At 40.8% G+C, this 22,375-nt stretch overlaps 1 protein-coding gene across 1 annotated transcript in view; it reads left to right on the forward strand.

The window, feature by feature from the left end:
- Positions 1 to 22,375, forward strand: part of man1a2 (mannosidase, alpha, class 1A, member 2) — a 123,714-nt gene that overhangs the window by 67,787 nt on the left and 33,552 nt on the right. The window lies entirely within an intron of this gene.

A 22,375-nucleotide genomic window follows, 5' to 3' on the forward strand; every position in this document is an offset into this window, starting at 1 on the left:
ATATACTGTAACCCTGGCAGCCTTAGTTATGTCTATTGGGAGCGTAGAATATGATGCACTTATTCTGTCAACAAACATGCCCATTTTGATCGGTTGGCTACAGAGCTAAGTACGCCTGGCGATAGAGCTCCCCCTGCAGGTCCTTGTCTTCAGGTCGTTGTCGGCCAATGTTCCAAGGCAAGGCTTTCCGCTCGGAGACACCAGGGGGCGACGACAGACATTTCAAACATTTTTAAGTTTGTGGTGATCAAAACTTCTTCGAGGAGTTTAGACTTCACTATGGTTTGTTAAATTCTCCTGTCCATCACAAGGTGTATTTTGACCAATAAGAGGAGTAAGCGAGGAAAAGTTGACTGTTTGCCTGTTAGCGTAGAATTGAAAAGTACTATCATATAATCTAATGTCATTATTCTTTTATTCTGTTTTATCACCCCACCCTTGATAGAAAAATCGTCGAAAGAGTCTAGACAAAGCGTTGAGTGGAGGGTCCTGAGAGGGCAGTGGAGGGACAGTGTGGTCATATCTGCCTCTTATTTCATTGTCTCCCATCGAGGCAACTGCTTTCGTGATTTTGGGGCGAACTGAATTGGTCAAATGAAGAGTGAAAAGATGTTGCAAGTGTTGAAAAGCGGGAGGAGGGGGATAATTGAGCCTGATAAATGTGAGAAAGTTGGCCAGAAAGAGCCATTCTTCATTGTGGACATGTCCTTGAGCAAGGCACTTAACCCTCGCAACTGCTCCAGTCGACCAAAAGCAGAATAAATGGTCGATTCTGGGAAGATCCCCAGGGGAAATCGCGTGCAACTGCATGAATATAAAGCGGCGTGCAGATTGGTTTAAAAAGTGCCAAGGATGGCGCCTAGAGTGGGGTGGAAATGAGAAGCAGGGCATGAACAGATGAAGGTGACATGTTGGACTGAGCTGCAGATTCAGAATATGGGCGAGGACCCTTTTTATGCTTGTATGTTTTTGACTTGGGTTTGGGAGGCAGAAACATGTTACAGTTGCATTGTTTGTCTTCAGAAATCGCTCAGGTGTGGGGCCATAAGTTAAAACAAATGCACGTACTGTACACATAATGAACTACTGATGAACTGATTGAACTAGAAAAGAAGAAGAAGAGAAGAACCGGTAAATCATTTGGCTGATCCGACCACGTGATCCAAGCACTTTAATGCAAAGGCTGAATAGGTTTTCAGTAAATGAATGAAGGCCATAAGGCTTCATTCAGTAAATGAATGAAGGCCATAAGGCTGAATAGGTTTTCAGTAAATGAATTTCATATAATTTGAATTAAATGGTCAAAAAGTACCATATTGGCCTCAAAATATCGTATAATATGAAATAAATGTAAATAAATATCTGTACAATATAGTAAATCAGTATTGACATCGGCCCAAAAAAAATCTTTCCAAATAAAGTGGTGAAAACATTGTGAGGTGATTTTCTGCAAAGTCAAAGCTGTCAACCTGGGAAGCATTTTTGTTCAGCACTTTTCATCCCACATTAATGTAAACCACTTAACCATAACAACATGATGACTGAAGCTTGAACTGTGGAAAATGTCAAAATTGTACATTTTTCACACGCGTAATTATGCCGACTGCCCTCGTTCCCACCGCCATTTTAAAACACAGACACTAAATTCCTCCAGCTTACCTTGTTGTGTCGCAAACCAAGGTCTTTTTAAATCACTTCACTTTCCTCCCGGAGCCAGAAATGCACTGAGCCCTCCCTTGAGTTTAGGCTGAAGAGGCAATTTATTATTAGTCAGCTTCAGCAGTCAGATCAGAGCACAACACGTCGATGATGAGTGTGCGCTGTGAAAGATTGGAAGCTGTTTTATGGAGTGAATTACTGCAAAAAAAAATATGTAAAATAAAATGAATGTGACACGCTTTTGTGAAGGCAAAATGTTTTGAAATTGAAGACGGTTTAATAGACCCAAAAGATTTCCTGCTTCCTCGAGATGGATGAAATTTAGTTTATGCTATGTCTGTCCCAAAGATTCACTCCTGTTTTGTACGCCTCAGACCACCCGCCAATGAAATCACCTCTTCTGTCATCTCCCACTGCTTTTCCATCACAGCTTCACTTTTATTCACTGCTAACATTTTATCTTGCTCAATAATAAAGACCAATTTGACTGAACTGACTGCCAGGGAAGCAAAACTATGGTAAAAGTCATGTTAAAGTACTAGTCCTTTCTGCTGTTGGCAATGAAAACTTTAGCAGATTTACACTAAAATAGTTTGCGCAACCTCATTCCAAAGCATTAATAATATCTTAACTCTTCTTAATGGACAAAGATCTGTTATTTGTTTGGATTAAGAGGCAGCAGTCTGTACATCCTACGCATTAAATAATGTTGAGATAGATTGCCACAGGGCTTATACCTTGTCAAATACAATTATTGTGACTCTACATTTTCTCCCTGTGAATTCAAATGCTTTTCAACGTTTCCAGTGGCTTTGGTTTGATTGTTCTTTTGGCTTATTCCTCTCTTTTTCCCTTCTAACTTCACGCCTCATTTCTTCCCAGCGTTTATTGGCTCTTGTTCCTAAATCCTGCAGTCGATCTCTCTGCTCGGCCGCTTAGCTGTACAAGTGTTAAAGCGAGCATGTTGTTCAATGTCGTTTGATTTTATACGCATTCGGGGCAAGGTCGGACTAACTTTTTTTTTGCCTGGAAGCCCAACTAAAGCCCGTTCTGATTCTACACTACACTCTTAACAGACTTTCCACTGCATCACATTTTGAAGCTGGAGGACCGTATTACCAAGCCTGAATCAGGACTAAACCAAGAGTAAACCTCTGCCAGTAGTTCTTCTAGAAGGAGCAGTCGACCACACAAGACTGCACAGGATTAGATGCTTTTGATTTGAAAAAGTAGGTTCAACCTCAGAATGTTGAATACCATTACAATATATATACACATATATAATCTGTCATAGCTCATGTGAGGTAGGCATAGGGAAATAATAACATAATACTGGCTTTATTATTTATTTATTTAGTGTTTGCACATTGATCTACATCCCTAAATAACTTCCACACATACATTGAAAAGTCATGGCCATGTTAAAACAAAACACTGGGTAAAATATTGTAATATTTTTTACCAAAATTGCTAAATTATGACCTAATTAACTAGTCTTTAAATACATGTGTAGTACTGTATATACATTAGGTGTGCCATTCCTAATCCCCCCCCCCCCAAAATGAATGAATAACCAGACAATTTTCAACTATAGTGACCTAAATTGTAGACCAGTAAAAATGTGGACACCTCAAACTAAAGCAGGGCGTCTCACCGCTTGTTCTTCTGAAATCCATTGGAGCCGAAATGACGGGGACAGTTTGGGAAGAAGAACGGCAGATGGACGCGGTGGGAGAAGGTCATTGCACCGAGCACAGGCCTGTAATGTGACATAATGAGAGGAGAGCTTCAGAAAGACGAGACGCTGCTGCCTACTGTGCGGGGATCATGCTACGCTCTAACCACTCTGTAGAGGAGGAGAAAGACGGCCAATGACAGAGCGGTGTATCACTGTGAGACGGCGATAATGAGGCTAATGGAGGCGAGGACAGGAGTGACCCAAACCAGTGCCTGGAAAACAGAGAAGTATGATGTTAAAAAGTGTGATATTTGTTACTGCGACGAGTGACACATCAGATATGAGTTAAATGATGTTGAAACGCAGCTTTTGTTCGCAAGTTATCATCAGAATGGAATTGGAATTATTCTTCCTATGCTGCACCTAATGATTTAATATTGACTAATCTATTGATTATTTTTTCTATAAACAATTCTCTTTTTTAATACAGTTTTGAAAATGTTATTTTGTTCTTAAAGTACACTGTTCTTTATTTTGAACATGAAGGCATGAAAACACTAGGGCAAAATGTAATCACAAAGCAGGGTGCATTAGAATTCCCCCTAGAATGAACCAACTTCAGACATTTTGGCTAAATTCTTTTTCTTTTTTATTAAATGCATTAAACTGTAGCTAATTATATTAGCTATAATAATAATAATAACATGATTTATACAGGAAAGTAAACATATTCACATTTTCTATATGAAGTAAAACACAACAACACATAGATAAATGTAAATAAATGTTTCATTTTTACACTTGTAACTTAATGTAAGGAATGACAAATGCCTTAGTCAACAGAGCTTTGTATTTATTTCCAACTAATGAAACTGGTAATGTTGATGCTTCTGAGTAATGTGCCCTCATTTTCAGATATCTACATTGTCTAACTGATAGAAATAATAATTCAATTGTACTCATGCCGCTGGTTGACTCCTTGATATTGTTAAATGTTCACGCATTCCAACCATCTGGAGGACTGGCACTTCCTATTTTTCAACATTATTATTGGGCTTCAAACATCAATATAATGTTATACTGGATAAGTCATACATCTCTAGATTATGGATCCAAGCTGAATCATCTTTATGTTCTCTGCTCTCTGTGGTCTGCTCCCAAGCATCAATCAAGCGGCGCATTAGCTGAAAAAGCCCTGTTGTTATGAATACAGTATTTCGAACCCATTTAGAAATAATTTTGGTTTACTTAAAGCTTCTTGCAATGTACATGTTCTAAATCATCATTTATTTCAACCTGGTTCTGACCAAGCTTTTGCAAAATGGTCAGAAAAAGGCCTCTGTATGCTAATAAACTTCCAAATCCATCTGTTATATTGTATGCTAATAAACTTCCAAATTCGACATTTCATTCAGACCCAATTTCCCCACTAACCCAATTGTCTTTTGGAAGCAGGAATTGATCAGTTAGTTTAAAATGGAATGAAAATCATTTGATCTCACTCATCTACTCCAGAATAAACTCCCTTCCTGACCCAACCGTATCTTTTAAAGAAATAATGGGAATGTGATTTGCGCTAATGCAATTCAAAGTGGCTCACCTTCCAAGTAGAAAGCTGCCACACAGACACGCAGGATGCCAAAACTCTCCAGAACTCTCCAGAACTCTCCATACACATGTTCTGGACATGCTTGAGGCTCAATGCATACTGGACAAACATTTTTGTAACCATATCTAGGGTTCTTCAGTTCCCTGTAAGTGCTAACCCTCAGGCGGCCGTATTCGGCCGAATCATAACTCCTCTTGTGTCACAAACTACTAAGTGTGTCTTCGCCTTTACCACATACAAGCCAGACGCCTTATTTTGCTTAAATGGAAACACAAAATGTGTTGGTTACAATAAATCATACAGCATATTCACCAGAACAAATACGCATGATAATAAAGGGATTACACAAACGGTTCCATAATACATTCCCTTTTTACAGTATATATAACAACTTAAAAATTGCTCTGGAAATGTGGATGGGCAGAAGGACATAACACATGTGAACCCTACTTCAGTCACTTTGAGTTTTGGTTTTTCATTTCCTCTTTTTTTTCTTCTTAAATTTTTACATTTTACTATTATTATTATTTGTATTGTTATTATTATGTGTGTATCTAGTTATTTAGATATTTAGTTATTTATTTACTTACGGTACTATTATTTTTGTTTGTTAATATTACTGCTGGGGGTGGCGATAATGGAACATATGGGTAAATGGACACGGACGAATGGACAGGACAGATGGGGAAGCTATATATAATCAGTCCAGGCTGTACGGACTGACTACTAAAATAAGAACAAACACGGGAAAAGGACAAACCTGCGGAGATGCTGCTACGCACACTTCATGAAAGTTACTCACCTTCACTGTTTATCAAATAACTGTTTACCCAAATAATGCAAATAAAAGGCTATGGGCATGGCAAGGCAAGTTTATTTGTAGAGCACATTTCATACACAAGGCAATTCAAAGTGCTTCACAGCAGGAAAAATGCATTCAAATCACAAAGAAATTACAGAAACAGAAATACAATAAAATTAACTAAATTAAAAATTATCAATCCAACTGATTGTCTAAGCTAATAAAATCACAAACAAAAGAGAGGAGTCATATGCGCAGCTAAACAAAACTGTTTTTAGCTTAGATTTGAACATTGTCAGAGTAGAAGCCTGTCTCACATCTTCAGAAGACTGTTCCAGATTTTAGCTGCATAAAACTGAAACGCAGATTCCCCATGTTTAGTCCTGACTCTGGGCACCAGCAGGAGGCCGGTCCCTGAGGTCCTCAGAGTCTGAGATGGTTCATATGGCACTAACATATCCAAGATGTACTTTGGTGCTAGGCCATGGAGAGACTTGTACACAAGCAGAGCTGCTTTAAAGTCTATTCTCTGAGCCACAGGGAGCCAGTGCAGAGACCTGAGAACAGGACTAATGTGATCATACTTCCTGGTTCTAGTCAGGACCCGAGCAGCAGCGTTCTGGATGTACTGCAGCTGTTTTACAACTCGTTTGGAGAGGCCAGTGAGCAGCCGTTACAGTAGTCTAATCTACTGGAGACAAACGCATGGATAAGTCTCTCTAAATCTGGTTTTGACACTATATTTTTGATTTTGGCAATGTTTTTTAGATGGTAAAAACCTGCTGATGTTATTGATTTGACGTGGCTATTAAAGTTCAAGTCTGAGTCCATTATTACCCCCAGATTTCTAATTTGGTTTGTAGGTTTTAGAGCGAGACTCTGGAGGTGACCGCTAACACTTTCTCTTTGTTTCTGTGGGCCAAAAACGATTATTTCAGTCTTGTCTGAGTTCAGCTGGAGAAAGTTGTTTTGCCTCCACACACTGATCTGTTGGATGCAGTGACAGAGTGAATCCACTGGTCCATATTCACCTGCCGACAGTGAAACATAGATCTGAGTGTTGTCTGCATCATTGTGATAGGACACATTTTCACTGCGTATCAACTGACCTAACGGCAGCATGTAGAGGTTGAACAGAAGGGGACCCAGGACTGACCCTTGGGGCACCCCACAGGTCAGGGTCATGTGGTCTGAGACACAGCTACCGATTTCAACAAAGTACTTCCTGTCTATATATAAATGTTCGTGCATTGCCATTGTGCTGCCGTGGTAGGCCATTTCGGCACCACCCGATGTGCACACAACCATCTTATTTTCGCCATTGGTGGAAATATACCAACATTTTTGAGGATTTAAGTCATGCTTTCGTCTGTATAAGCCTTACCTCACGCCGCCATGATTGAATGCACGTAAAAAAAAAAGGTTAACTCACATAAAGTGCGTCAACTATACTATGACGTTGACGCGTCATGGCCTGTTCCCATGAGTAACTCTGCAACAATATTGTATAAACCAAAATGCAAACATGAACAGTGGTCGAAATAGTGCTTTAATAATGTCATTGCCGTACACTTCACCAGTGTTGGCATGGGTGCATCTCTACAAATTATTTATGACACAAAGGTATTTCTGTGACTCATTGCTTAAGCCCTTGTGCAGTAGAATAAAAACATCTTTTAAGGGAAAACATAAAAAACTGAGTAAGACACTCAGGAGGATCGCTTTCTTGAATGTTTTCATCGATACTTTCAAACTGTCAAGCCCATCTCTCGCTCAGATTAAAAAGATCAGCGTGCTTTTAGGGAACAGATGCACATGTCATTGGGTTTAAGGCTGTCCGCTCTGCGTTTGTTACACTTCATACATTCGACGTTCGAGTGAAATGTTCCCCACCGAGATCAAACAAACAGCCCAGAGAAACACTCCACTCCTGGACAGCTTAAAATCAAAGCCCAGGCCGACAGCAAGCCATTTGAAATGAGGTGAAGAGTGTGTGAGCAGGTGAGAAGAGGATTTTAAAAAACTAACTAGAAATACTCTGGGGAGCATTGACTTCTCACAGTGTGACCCAGCAATAGTAAAAGATATACTGGACAGGTTCAGGGCTAAAATGTGATTTCTGTTCATTTAGCCACAAATGCTTTTATACACAGTCCTTCCAAACAAAAAGTCACACACTTATGTTTCGTTGGACTGCCTTTGCTGTGGCATTGTTTCAATAACTTCTGCAATGTTAAATGAGTCATTTCATTCCAGTGTTACATTATTTTTTCACCAAGATGCACTGCACAAAGCCTTCTCCAGCTCATCCCAAAGACTCTCTGTAGTAGATTAGTTTCTGCTTCTCCTTAGATGGTTTCTCTGCTTGATGCCAGTGATTTGACCTTTCTCACACAAATCCATGACCTGTTTTTTGGACAAGCCGTGTATCTTCATGTAATCACTGGACTACTTATGCTAATCGCAAAGTTAGCTTTTGGTCCTACACCAAACTGTTGGATTCCTAGACGACCAATTTTTGATTTACATCATCCATCTATTGTATTTTGGGAAGATTTTACACAAAATATGGTTAAAATATAGTGCGATCTGGGCTAGACCCTTTAGAAGCAGTGGCGGAAACTGCCCAATAACGTTTTTCTCTGCAACCCATCTCTTACATGTTCAACTGGACACGCTTGCACCATGAAAACGACATCTGATTTATGAATAAAAGAAACAAACAAACCTCAAACTGATATGAGTGCTTTGTGGTTAGGTAAAGCAAATGACTCTATGCATTGCTTTTCATAAAACAAAATCAATCGAAAAGGTGTGGGCAGAAGCTAAATTGTAAATAAGTATTGAACCAAGGCTGAATTTAGACAGAATTTTCAAAGAATGAGAAATTACTTCAGAGCGGTAGCTTCATTGAAGTTGTACGAGTATTGATGAATTGAAATCGAGTCTGAAGTGGGTCCAGAGACAGAATGAGTGGTTTTGGTAACGAATATGACAAGTCAAGAGATGGAAGCGGAGCGTGCACCTAAAAGGGAGCAAAAATAATGAACTGTAGCTAAGAGTTAATATAATGAGACCGGAGGAGGAAGTGTGGAGCAGGAAAAACCAAGAGAAATGTGTCATGAATTAATAGTGACCACTCACAGGTGTGCAGCAGTGCAAGTGAAAGAGCTTCTGAGTAAAGAACCACTGCAGCGTTAGAACGTCTGGTGCTTTTTCATAAAACCAAAGTCCATACTGCACAAATTTCCTGCAAAAATGATACACCTTTTCCTTCAAGCCGCCTTCGTTTTTCTGTATTCAATCAATAGTGCAAAATTGCTATGCTTTTCAATCTTAGACATATATCTTTGGGGTAATGGCTACTTTTTTTTTAATTTCTATTCAAAGGTGAATCTTTGTAATCACTTTATAATTTTAGTAGGGCTACAACCATTTTTTAAAATAAATATGTATGTTATATTTGTGATTTAATCTATTCAAATTAGATTGTAAACGACGATGAACTTCTACCGTCTTTCTACGCTGCTGCTAATAATAACATTTTACTTTCTATGTGATCACTATAGATGCTTTTCTCTTTGAAGACGTCCCACATTGAATTTTAAAGTATAAAAAGCAGTCTTTGTTCTATTTTGAGCTCTCCTTTGGGACCACGGCTTGGTAACAGCCAGCACCGCTCATCATGTCGGCTCGATATAGTGTGAACCCCTTCAGCAACACGCAATAGACAATATATTTTCACTGCTTTTTCTGTTGTAATGATTGAAGCCATTCCATGATGTCTTTCTGGGTACATCTATTTGAGTTGTGTTTGATGGCCATCACTGCTAAACAATCCTTTCCAATAGATCATTTGACAGAAAAAAGGAGGGAATGGCGTTACAGTAAAAGCAGGAAGACAGCGCTCGACTTAATCCTGTCTCTCCTGTTGGTCCTCAGGGGCCTTCTTACCGCGCCTCATTCAGCACATTTCACAGTCTACTCCTTAATCCCTTTAGGAGGCTCCATTACATGTCAACAGTGGCCCGCTGCTTCCATCAGAGACTACGTTGGCGCTTTCATTTATTGCCTTGTGAAAAGTACTGATCTTATTAAGGATGTTGGGTCTTTATTAAGGATGTTGGGTCCGTACTCACCATCAGCCACTGTCCACTGTCTATGGCCTTAACCGGGCCATTTGTGGAGGATCCTGGACTAAACCTAAAGTAAAACTGAGCAATGAAGATGTTCAGTGTGCTTGAGTGTCCTACATCACGACAATGTTGTAAAGGTAGAAACACACAAGGGCTGCAGTTTGCAATTGTTTAAGTAATTGAGTAATGTATAGATTGTTTTCTTAGATTAGTCAAATAATCTATTCATTGTTCTATTGTTTACATTCCTTTAACCATTTAAACAAGTCTCTTCATGGCCTAGCACCAAAGTACCTCTTGGACATGTTGGTGCCATATGAACCATCTCGGACTCTGAGGACCTCATGGACCGGCCTCCTGCTGGTGCCAGAGTCAGGACTAAACATGGACCGGCCTCCTGCTGGTGCCAGAGTCAGGACTAAACATGGACCGGCCTCCTGCTGGTGCCAGAGTCAGGACTAAACATGGACCGGCCTCCTGCTGGTGCCAGAGTCAGGACTAAACATGGACCGGCCTCCTGCTGGTGCCAGAGTCAGGACTAAACATGGACCGGCCTCCTGCTGGTGCCAGAGTCAGGACTAAACATGGACCGGCCTCCTGCTGGTGCCAGAGTCAGGACTAAACATGGACCGGCCTCCTGCTGGTGCCAGAGTCAGAATCTGCGTTTCAGTTTTATGCAACTAAAATCTGGAACAGTCTTCCTGAAGATGTGAGACAGGCTTCTACTCTGACAATGTTCAAAACTAAGCTAAAAACATTTTAGCTGTGCATATGACTGAAAGGATTTCATTCTTTTGCCTTAAAAGTAAGTATTTTAATGCATTTGTTCCTGTTGTGTGATGCACATTGAATTGCCCTGTGTACGAATTGTACTCCATGAATACATTTGCATTGCCTTGCCTGAATTGAGTGTGAGTCAAGGAAAGCGATCCATGTCTGGTAGAAAATCCATAGCTAGAAAAGAAAAACAACAACTCAACTTTGCTTTAATTGTTCTGAGATAATAATGTCATATTACTTCATACAAGAAACTTCTACATGGGTTTGTTTAACTTTATGTGATGCAATGTTGGTTTTCCTTGTGTCGCTCTTGGAGCACTGTAACTCTGCAACACTAGTAATGATTTTTCTCTGAGGTAGTTATTTTGCAGCACTAGTTCTGTAAGGCCAAATAAAATGGTGTGTTTCCTGTAACATTGAAAAAAAAATTCAGGTAGGTAGGCCGTATTTAAAAAAATAAATAAAAATAATAATATATTTTAAAATCCTCGCACAGGTTTTGCAGACAGTTTTCTTTTCTCAGAAGTGAGCGCTTCACATTGAAGTGGCCTTATTGGTGCAGATATTGAATAAAATAGTTCTCTACATCTATACTAGTCCAACCACAGGAAAAGAGCCATTAGGCCATAGTTATTTTATTACTTGGTTTATGGATCCGCCGCACTTAGATTATTGATTTCTACAATATAAATAAAATAAATTATTATCATTTATTTGTATTTATAAAGTACCGCCGACACCGTAAAATAGCATTAAATTAAATGTAAAAAGCGGTATTAAGTCAAAAGATAAGAGTGTGTGAAGCAATTTCTCGCCAAACTCCTGCGGAAGTCTGACGGGGCTTCTCCGAGCTGCTTTGTTCCTGCGCGCGGTCCCGGGGGGAGCGCCCGCGCCCGTTTGCCAGCTGCTGCGCGCCATGCCAAATCATTTTAAACCCGTTTACCACATTTTCTTCAGCGCGTTTTGCCGTGACTAAAGGGTGCACACTCAAGCGTCAGTTCTGTCTGTCTAAAACACACTAATTCTACTGTTACACGCGCCGGCCCCCGCGCCGTGGTCCGCACTGTTGCCCTGCGCGCGTGTTCGATGAGCTGTAGATCCACTCGTCTGACTTTGGAGTCTTGTTGACCAAATGGATCACTTGCTAATAGGCATTTCCAGCAGTAGTTGGAACTTTGAAAGTGGCAAACGAACCCGTGACAGGCTTTGCCGTGTCGGCATTGCATTATTATTCTTATTGTCACTACGTGATGCATATCTTCACCGCTGCTACCCCGGACGTGCCTGTCCCCACGGCCATGGCAGCCAGTGGGTTGGCACTAGATCATACACTCCTAACTCATTCTGACTTCCGTGAGTTAGGAGTGTATGATCTAGTGCCGACCCAGCCGGTCTGCACGCTGATCAAATATGAGCATCTGCGGGAACATGGATGCGCCCATAGGTAAAACGAAACCTATCAAAAGTGCAGCGATTTTCATATCTTGCAATCCCCACAGATGAGTTGGATTCCCTCACAATTTGACATTCTCGAAACGTACGGCCAGTAAATATGCAATAAAATGTTTAAGCTCTGTTTTTTTATTTTGAAATTCAGGTCTGTCGGGTTACTGGAAACACACAATTTTTTTTTTTTGGCCTAAGCCTTTCACTCGTTACAGACATTTTGTTTCATCACTGTCCTCCGTGCTCCTGCACCCAACAAAACTGTGCTTCATATTCACCTTATTCCCACTGTCATCCTCCTTCTGGTTGTGTTATTTTACATGCCAATCTCTATGGCAAATAAATTCTACACAGGCACAAAGCCGTTTTCTGGCCGCCCAGGGAATCGGTGCTTTGACTTGTTAGTGCTCTTACAAAAATCAACCTACTTTATATCATATTTTAGTTCTCCACTTTAGTGAAAGGAATGTCTGCTCAACCGGAAATGCCAATACAACAGAAGTGCCAATACAACAGAAGTACCAAACCATAGCAGAAAGAGGCAAAAGTAGGGCGAATAAGGTGATGCAAACCTTGTACTTGTGTTTTACCAACAACATCCAAAAATATATCTATTGATGATAATCAATATCAATATGATGATGATAATAATGATAATGCTAATAATAATAATTGTTATGGAGAATGGAAATTAGAATATGGAATATATTGTCTCTAGTAAAAGAAAATAACAAAAGTGTTAATCTCCTATTTAATGGTTGATTAACCTCTCCATTCACATTTTTGCAATATTTAAACCAACTACATTAGTTGGATTTAAATATTAGTAGTTGCATTTTGGTTCAGAATAGTTTAATCAATCCAACCACATAGGACAAAATATAAACATACTTGTATAATTTGAGTCGTTCTAATCTGGACAGTTGCCAGTTATCCCACGGAGCCTACACCATATCGGCGGTGAAAAAGAGATTATCCATGAATGTATGCAATATTGGTTTGACTTGTCCTTTTGTAAAACCCTCCCCTTGTAGCAGATTGTGTTTGTAGAGATCTGGATCCCGAACAGTGTCCTCGTGTGTAATAAGGGGACGACTGGCTGAGTTTAGGACATGTTTTAGTGCAGGATTACCTCTCTCCCCCTTTCTCCGGGACCTAACATTGATGCACCATTTGGCAGAGGCTTACATCCAAAGCGCTTTACTGGAGGCTGCCCACGGTCTGCTCAAGGACTGGTCTCTGTAGAAATCAAGCCCTCAACTGCAGCATCAGAAGCGTCATGGGCTTCACAGGGTCAGTGCGGAGCGAGAAAGCGAAGGGCAAAGCAAAGGGATCTGCAAAGATGGAAGTGTGATTCCTCGTGCTGCCCAGTCTTCGAGTGGTTAAGGTGGCAGCACGCATGCCAGGCTCCATGTGCAGCCCGCCACAGTGTCGTGTTCTGTCTAATAAAGCCTATGGGCCCAAAAAAAAAAAGGAACTGATAACTCGAGGGACTTAGCTGGTTAGCTAAGTAAAAGACTATATTTGGATAGCATGATTTTTTTAGATGGCTTTGTTTGCATTAAACCCTTTTAACTAAATTTAAACCTGTATTATTTTGAGATGGGGAATAGCACATATGGGGATTGGCACTATCCGAATCCTTGTTGTACATTTTCATATTTTAGACTAAGGTGTGTTTGACTTGTACTAAGCCTAACCAACCATATGACCTTGCCTTGTTCCCCTTTGTCAGGCTACACCAGGTGCAGCTGTTGTGTGTGTGTGTGTGTGTGTCTGTGTGTGTCTGTGTGTGTGTGTGTGTGTGTGTGTTCACTGAGAGAGTATATCCTTCGGTGATCGATTTCGAAAAGTGCGGTAATGCATTTTAAAAGGCTGCTCAACACTAAAGCTGTCAGAGCTGCAGCGAGAAGTTAGGAGCCGGGCCCGACCAGACAACAAACTGTCTAGGTCTGTTCTCTCCAAAGATTTTCCCTCAAAGCTCTCAATATCATAATCTCGTCGTCCTGCTACAGTAAATATGATGTCCCCAGGATAGATGCACACGGCCCGCGGGCTTATGCTGCAGTGATTTGTGGATCTGTCAAGGACATGCGCGGAACAGAGTACGTACGAGATGAGCAAAGGTTGACATTTTGGTTGATATTGAATTTTGCTATGTCAAGCAAGGAGATTATACAGTGTTTCTCTGTATGCTGTGTAGTAGGTTACTCCGTATGCTTCCACCTTCAATAAAATATCAAGTGTGAGGATTGCAATAAACTTACGTTAACTTAAAGAACACATATTCAAAAACGACTGTTATAACATTGTTCCCTCATCAAAAACATACCCGGAGTAGTAGCATTTAGCTTCATTCACGCTTGTTTATTTACTACATCCTCTCCCATTTGAGCCTCACAAAATCCATCTGTGTCAAATTTCCCAGTTTTATCATAGGTAGAGCTCTGAGATCTTCTGTGTGTTTTTTAAGTCCACAAATCATCACAAGACTCGTTCTGGACATTTCTGCTGTCAAATTGTGTTCACTCTCTCTGCATGCCTGCATTAGTTTGGATTGTTTATCTCGTCTACATAATTCCCTCTGTTGCCAGCAGTATCTCAATAGGGAGCCATGTGTGTTAAAGTGTCTAAAACATGAGAGGCCAAAGCAGAGGTTGTGTTTAATGTTTGAATATCAATAACAATACAAACAATGCAGAAGTAAGTATGAAGTAATTAGCAATGTAATAAATCTATTCTAGTCTTGAATATCTAGAATCTAGAAGAGGAAATCAATTGGAGGGTTTGCATTGTGCATGTTTACAATGTACTATTCAAATGCCTGTATCTATCAGATCAGGGGTGTCTAAACTTTTTTTGCGAGGGCCGCATTTTGAAACTTATACGGAGCAGAGGCCACAAACAACCTGACGATGTTGAATTATTACATATTAAAGTGAAGTTTTGCATTTGATATTGTTTTGATGCCTCCACACCTTTAATAAGACTTGCAACATTAATATTATGTTGGTATAACATCACATTGCTTGAATGTTTCCAAATTGTTTGTTGTTTGGACCAACAACAGGAAGCCGGAGGGCCAACAAAAAATTGTCTGAGGGCCGCATTTGGCCCCCGGGCCGTAGTTTGGACATGCCTTAGTTAAATGCATCTACTACTCAGGCCTGTACTAACTCTTATTTCTCTATGTATGACCTTCTAAAAATGTAGGGCTTGCATTTTGGAGTGATCTCACATCCCTCAACGAGAAACACTGCCCTTTAGCCCGGTGCTAGTTCTTTATTTCAGCATGAGATAAGGGAAATGCACTGGTGTTAATTTTCCTCCTCTTTACCTGTCTCGGCAGCTTACGTTGCATCACAACCATTAAGTCTGCCCTTGATGTGTTAGAAGGCTGGGTCTATCTCCACAGGGTCTTTGTGCGCACATGCCTGCGTGCAGATGGGAGCTGGGAGAAAGATGATTATCTTTAAAGCTAAAGTTTTATCCTCGTCTGCCCGGATGAGCTGCTTGGATCCTGCCCCTTCTCCGTGACATCGGCAGCATGATAATAAAATGCAATGGTGTTTGTAAAGGGCCGCTGTGCGCTGCCAGCAGACAGGCTACGAATCAGTGGAGAGGTTTATGATGACGAGACTGACATCGCCAAAAACCCTAGGGGAGCCACAGTCAAACAGCGCATACGAGGATACAAGGAAGATGTTATTTCAAGGCGCAATGAAATCGGCTTGGCAAATGTCACTGCCAGTGGACTTGCGCAAAACATGATCTTTTTTGTCATTTACTGTCAAACTATTCCTGCTTTTTGCCAATAATCCAGCCTGATTAATCATTTTAGTGTCCTAGAATACATGTTTTCATCGTATTCTTCCAATAGATCCTGTCGTATAATTCCTAGAGAACAATTGGTCTTTTTTCTTAAATTCCTAAATATCCGTCTCGTTTTGATAATCTCCGTTTCTCAACCAGGCTTTTCCTCGTTTCCATCCCTCCATTGTTTGTTTCCGTCTTGGCCAGTTCCAGCTCAGTTTGACCTCTGAGTCCTGAGAGAGTGGCTGGACAGCTGCTTAAGCATTCAGCAAACAGCAGCATGTGTTATAGCTCCCCCTCACTTTACTGAGAATTTTCCATAGATGCAGTCTCTATAAAAAGTGGCCTCTCAGACAGACCGTTGATGAATCAGCCTCCATCTGCCTCTATGTAAAAGCCACAAGCTTATCGATTAAATGCTCCACACAACTCACTTCTTATTCAGTTTATTATACTGTGAAAATGTTTAAATGGAAATAATTGTTGTATGTTTTTTTTTTACTGAAAACCTGGTGAGCATTGCTTGTAGATTTGTCATTTGAAAGAAGCAGTATGTTAATCATTCATTTTCTGCCGCTTGTTCCCGTTAGTGATCACAGTGGACACTTCAGTCTGCTCAGTCCTGAGTTTGTGGTAGTGAATAGCTCCTGTCTTTCCCTGTAATGTGTCCACTCTATTTTACATGTGTTTTCTGTGGAGTTATTGTCTGTGGACTGTGTGCCTTTGATTTGTACTGTATTTTTGTTTTAATTGTGTCACCTTTTAATTGGTACATCAACTTTTCCAGGGACAATGGATGGAAACTTGCCTGTGGCTAAAATCTGGCATATTTACATATGTATCATAATAATCCAATATAGCTTTTACCGGAAGCAATTATAATGGTGATTTTATTTTTTTATTTTTAATTACATAAACACTGGACATTGTTTATGTTGTACTTTGGTGATTTATTTTCAAGACAATTATCCAGTCAGAAAGCAGAATGAGCCTCACAAGTCCCTCATTTGAGTTGTCAGTTTCTACGCCTAAATCTAAAACCTGCCAAAGCCCAGCGCCTGCAGCCAATCAGGATTCAGTGCTGTGCTGCCTGTTAAACGATATTTACCAACGTAACTCCAGTTCTATGAATCCCGCATGACTGCCAGAGGTCTCTGTCCCTCGGAATCCTCGTGCTTTCGCAAGAAGATTCAAGGGATTGAGCTTCCAGTGCCACCTGACTAAATAGGTTCATGGGAGTCACCGGATATGCACAGAGTGATCATTCAGTGCTTGAACCGCCTCTGGCGGTCAGTAGGGATGAAATGGAAGGCTACATAGCTGCTCCTTAAAATTATCTTTTTCGTTTTTTCAATAACAAGCGGTAGAAAATGAATGAATGAAAAAAAATATATACAGACCAGCACAATAAGAACACATAAATATAGCCGCAAGCGGCAATGATCGGCCCTCGCTACGCCGCCTCCACGCCGCAAGAGGAGGGGGCGCTAACGCGCCCCAATTGTCCTTTTATTACGCCTACTGCTGAATCTGTGACGCTGTCACATCTTCTCCCCTTTGTTTTACCATCAAAAAGCTATTTTATTTTGAATTCTTGGCAAAATGTGCGGCTTTGCCGCACAGACACCGTGACTCTTTGAATAAAAATGTGGATAACTTTTGATGGTCCACCCCTGTAGATGAGTATCACCAAATTTCAGGTTAATAGGGCTGACGCCCTAAGAGGAGTTTGTAAAAGTCTAAAGTGTAAACATGTTCTGGCGATTTCCCCATTGGAATAACATGGAAGGTTTCGGTCATCGTTACGGCAACGCCATAACAATTATGACATGGGTCTCATTGACTTTTTTGATGGGGATTCTAAAATTGAGTTGTGTGTCAAATTTCATATAATTTCGCAAAACTAAACATTTAACCTCCATATAAAATCTGTAGGGGTCGCTGTGGCTCCAAATTAATTTATTTCACTTCAAGTAGGTTTAGGGCAAAGAGTTTAACAACTGATTCTAATTTGACGCAATTCGGACTTTATCTGCGCAAACGGCAGAAATGTAAAATTTGGGAGATTTCTGAAATTCTTGCTACAGTTTGCGGCTTCGCCGCACAGAGACCGTGACAGGTATCAATGTAATTTGGATAACTTTTGATGTCCCACTCCTCAGTAGCATTTTCACCAAATTTCAGCTTTTTAGGGCCAACGCCCTGGGAGGAGTTCGTAAAAGTACGACGTTTGGAAAAACTCCGAAGTCATGTTTAGCCATTTTTGAAGCAATATGGCCGACATTTGGTTGGGCGGACGGCGTTGCCGTAATAATATTTTTTTACTTCTCTTGTCACCATCTACCTCTGCGCCAAATTTCATGATTCTACGATCAGATTTTTTTTGTGTCATTTCCCATCTCTCAATGCATTTTTGGTACATTTGGGGGCGCTGACGCACCAATTTTTTTTATTTTAGAAAAGGGAAATAGCCATAATGTAGAGAGGCACGATTTTTAGAGGTGTGCAAATTTGTGTGACTTTTCGTCAATGTTCACTGGGTGAAAAATAGGGGGGTTGGTCCCAAGAAGAAGAAGAAGAAAGAAAGAAAGAAAGAAAGAAAGAATTAAAGCCGCAAGCGGCATCCAACGGCCCTCGCGGGCCGCCGGCCTTCCGACTGCGCTTTCGACTTGATAAAGATGGCGCCCTTATTGTGTTGAATTAAAAAATAACTTGACAGACGGCGACACATTGGACATGGCCAATCCAGTGCAAATGAACACAAGTGTCGGTCAAATGTGCGGGTCCGCCACACAGAGACCGTGACACTTGGAATAAAAATATGGATAACTTTTGATGCCGCGCTTGTGTAGATGATTTTCCCCAAATATGAGCTTGATCGAGCTATTGCCCTTAGAGGAGTTTGTTAAAGTGTGAAGCGTAAATGTGAACATTTCAGAGATTTTGCTGTTTTCCCATTTCTGACACATATTTGCGGGTCCGCCACACAGAGACCGTAGCACTTAGAATCAAAATATGGATAAGTTTTGATGCCCCGCTTGTGTAGATGATATTCTCCAAATATGAACTTGATCGGACAATCGCCCTAGGAGGAGTTTGTTAAAGTGTGAAGCGTAAAAATGTGGTGATTTGAGCGATTCTACGATTTTCCCATAAGGATAACATGGGATGTTTCTGTCATCGCTACGGTTACGCCGTACAAAATATGACTTTGGCTCTCATACTTTTATGATCAGGATGGCAAATTAGAATTTTGTGCAAAATATCATGTCATTTGGAAAAACTCTATTGTTTATAGGCCACTCTGAAGGCCAAATAGTCAGAATTCTGGGAAACGTTTGCGGCTCCGTCGCACAGAGACCGTAAAAGCTATCCTTAAAATTTGGATAACTTTAGATGCCCCACTTGTCTAGAGGACGTACACCGATTTTGAGGTCGGTGGGCAAAACGCACTAGGAGGAGTTCCTTAAAGTGTGAAACAGAAAAATGTGGATATTCGAGAGATTTAGCGGTTTTCCCATAGGGATAACATGGGAGGTTTATGTCATCGCTACGACTACGCCGTAAAAATTAAGGCATTTGTCTGATTGGCTTTTGTGATCGGGACGCCAAAATAGAATTTTGGGTAAAGTTTAGAAAATTTTGGTAAAACTAATTTTTGACCTTCAATGTTAATTTAAAGGTCACTCTGTAGGGGGCGCTATCGCGCCCATTTCAATTTTGTCATCATAAACTGGTCCAAACTAGAAAGTTGAACAACTGATTCAAATTTGGTCCTAATCGGACTTGTTTTGATCAAATGGGAACAATTTTTAGATCTGCAATATTCCAAAATAAGTTGTCCAACTTTGCGGCTGCGCCGCACACGGACCGTAAAAGGTATCTCAAAAAATTGGATAACTTTAGATGCCCCACTTGTCCAGAGGACGTCCGCCGATTTTGAAGTCGGTGGGCAAAACGCCCTAGGAGGAGTTCGTCAAAGTTTGACGTGAACAAAATGGCTGACTCAGCGTGTTTTCATGTTCAAAGGAAGATGGCGGGCATAGGGTAAGTCTGGGGGCGTGGCCACAATAATATTTGTTTTTTGTCCTCACAAGAGGAATGCGTGTTCCGAATTTCGTAGCTCTACGACAAAGTTGACCTCGGGGCGTCTCCCATAGGCGCAATGTATTTTGACTTTTGTCGGTGGCGCTGTCGCGCCATTTTTTAACGAAAAAGAAAATGGCCCAGAAAAAACAAAATTTTTCGCCGATTTTGAATTTTGGGTAAAGTTTGGTGAGTTTTTGAGCATGTTCAGGGGGTCAAATTAGAGCTCAAAAAGCAGAAGAACCAGAAAAATTAAAGCCGCAAGCGGCATCCAACGGCCCTCGCGGGCCGCCGGCCTTCCGACTCTGCTCTCTGCATTTTACAGAGTTGGCGCTAACGCAATTGTCTAAGAACTAAGACAGCGACACATTGTACATGTACAATGCTGTGCTTAACCAGTGCAAATGAACACAAATGTCGGTCAAATGTGCAGCTCCAGCGCACAGAGACCGTGACACTTGGAATAAAAATATGGATAACTTTTGATGCTCCGCTTGTGTAGATGATTTTCCCAAAATATGAGCTTGATCGAGCTATTGCCCACAGAGGAGTTCATTAAAGTGTGAAGCGTAAATGTGAACATTTCAAGGATTTGGCGTTTTTCCCATTTGTGACATATATTTGCGGCTCTACCGCACAGAGACCGTAGCACTTAAAATCAAAATATGGATAACTTTTGATGCCGCGCTTGTGTAGATGATTTTCCCCAAATATGAGCTTGATCGAGCTATTGCCCTTAGAGGAGTTTGTTAAAGTGTGAACCGTAAAAATGTGGTGATTTGAGCGATTCTACGATTTTCCCATAAGGATAACATGGGATGTTTCTGTCATCGCTACGGTTACGCCGTACAAAATATGACTTTGGCTCTCATACTTTTATGATCAGGATGGCAAATTAGAATTTTGTGCAAAATATCATGTCATTTGGAAAAACTCTATTGTTTATAGGCCACTCTGAAGGCCAAATAGTCAGAATTCTGGGAAACGTTTGTGGCTCCGTCGCACAGAGACCGTAAAAGCTATCCTTAAAATTTGAATAACTTTAGATGCCCCACTTGTCTAGAGGACGTACACCGATTTTGAGGTTGGTGGGCAAAACGCACTAGGAGGAGTTTGTTAAAGTGTGAAGCGTAAAAATGTGGTCATTTTAGAGATTTCGCAGTTTTTCCATTTCTGACATATATTTGCGGGTCCGCCACACAGAGACCGTAGCACATAGAATCAAAATATGGATAAGTTTTGATGCCCCGCTTGTGTAGATGATATTCTCCAAATATGAACTTGATCGGACAATCGCCCTAGGAGGAGTTGGTTAAAGTGTGAACCGTAAAAATGTGGTGATTTGAGCGATTCTACGATTTTCCCATAAGGATAACATGGGATGTTTCTGTCATCGCTACGGTTACGCCGTACAAAATATGACTTTGGCTCTCATACTTTTATGATCAGGATGGCAAATTAGAATTTTGTTCAAAATATCATGTCATTTGGAAAAACTATTGTTTATAGGCCACTCTGAAGGCCAAATAGTCAGAATTCTGGGAAACGTTTGCGGCTCCGTCGCACAGAGACCGTAAAAGTTATCCTTAAAATTTGGATAACTTTAGATACACCACTTGTCTAGAGGACGTACACCGATTTTGAGGTTGGTGGGCAAAACGCACTAGGAGGAGTTCGTTAAAGTGTAAAACATAAAAATGTGGTAATTTGAGAGATTTTGTGGTTTTCCCATAGGGATAACATGGGAGGTTTCTGTCATCGCTACGACTACGCCGTAAAAATTTAGGCATTTTTGTGATTGGCTTTTGTGATCGGGACGGCAAAATAGAATTTTGGGTAAAGTTTAGACAATTTTGGTAAAACTAATTTTTGACCTTCAATGTTAATTTAAAGGTCACTCTGTAGGGGGCGGTATCGCGGCCATTTCAATTTTGTCATCCTAAACTGGTCCAAACTAGAAAGTTTAACAACTGATTCAAATTTGGTCCTAATCGGACTGGTTTTGATCAAATGGGAGCAATTTTTAGATTAGCAATATCCCAAAATAAGTTGTCCAACTTTGTGGCTGCGCCGCACACAGACCGTAAAAGGTATCTCAAAAAATTGGATAACTTTAGATGCCCCACTTGTCCAGAGAACGTACGCCGATTTTGAAGTCGGTGGGCAAAACGCCCTAGGAGGAGTTCGTCAAAGTTTGACGTGAACAAAATGGCTGACACAGCGTGTTTTCATTTTCAAAGGAAGATGGCGGCCATAGGGTAAGTCTGGGGGCGTGGCCACAATAATATTTTTTTTTTGTCCTCACGAGAGGAATGCGTGTCCCGAATTGCGTAGCTTTACGCCAAAGTTGACCTCGGGGTGTCTCC

The sequence above is a fragment of the Eucyclogobius newberryi genome, unplaced genomic scaffold (genome assembly GCF_026437365.1).
Source record: "Eucyclogobius newberryi isolate DKJ021-1_F unplaced genomic scaffold, fEucNew1.0.hap1 SCAF_14, whole genome shotgun sequence".
NCBI lineage: Eukaryota > Metazoa > Chordata > Actinopteri > Gobiiformes > Gobiidae > Eucyclogobius > Eucyclogobius newberryi.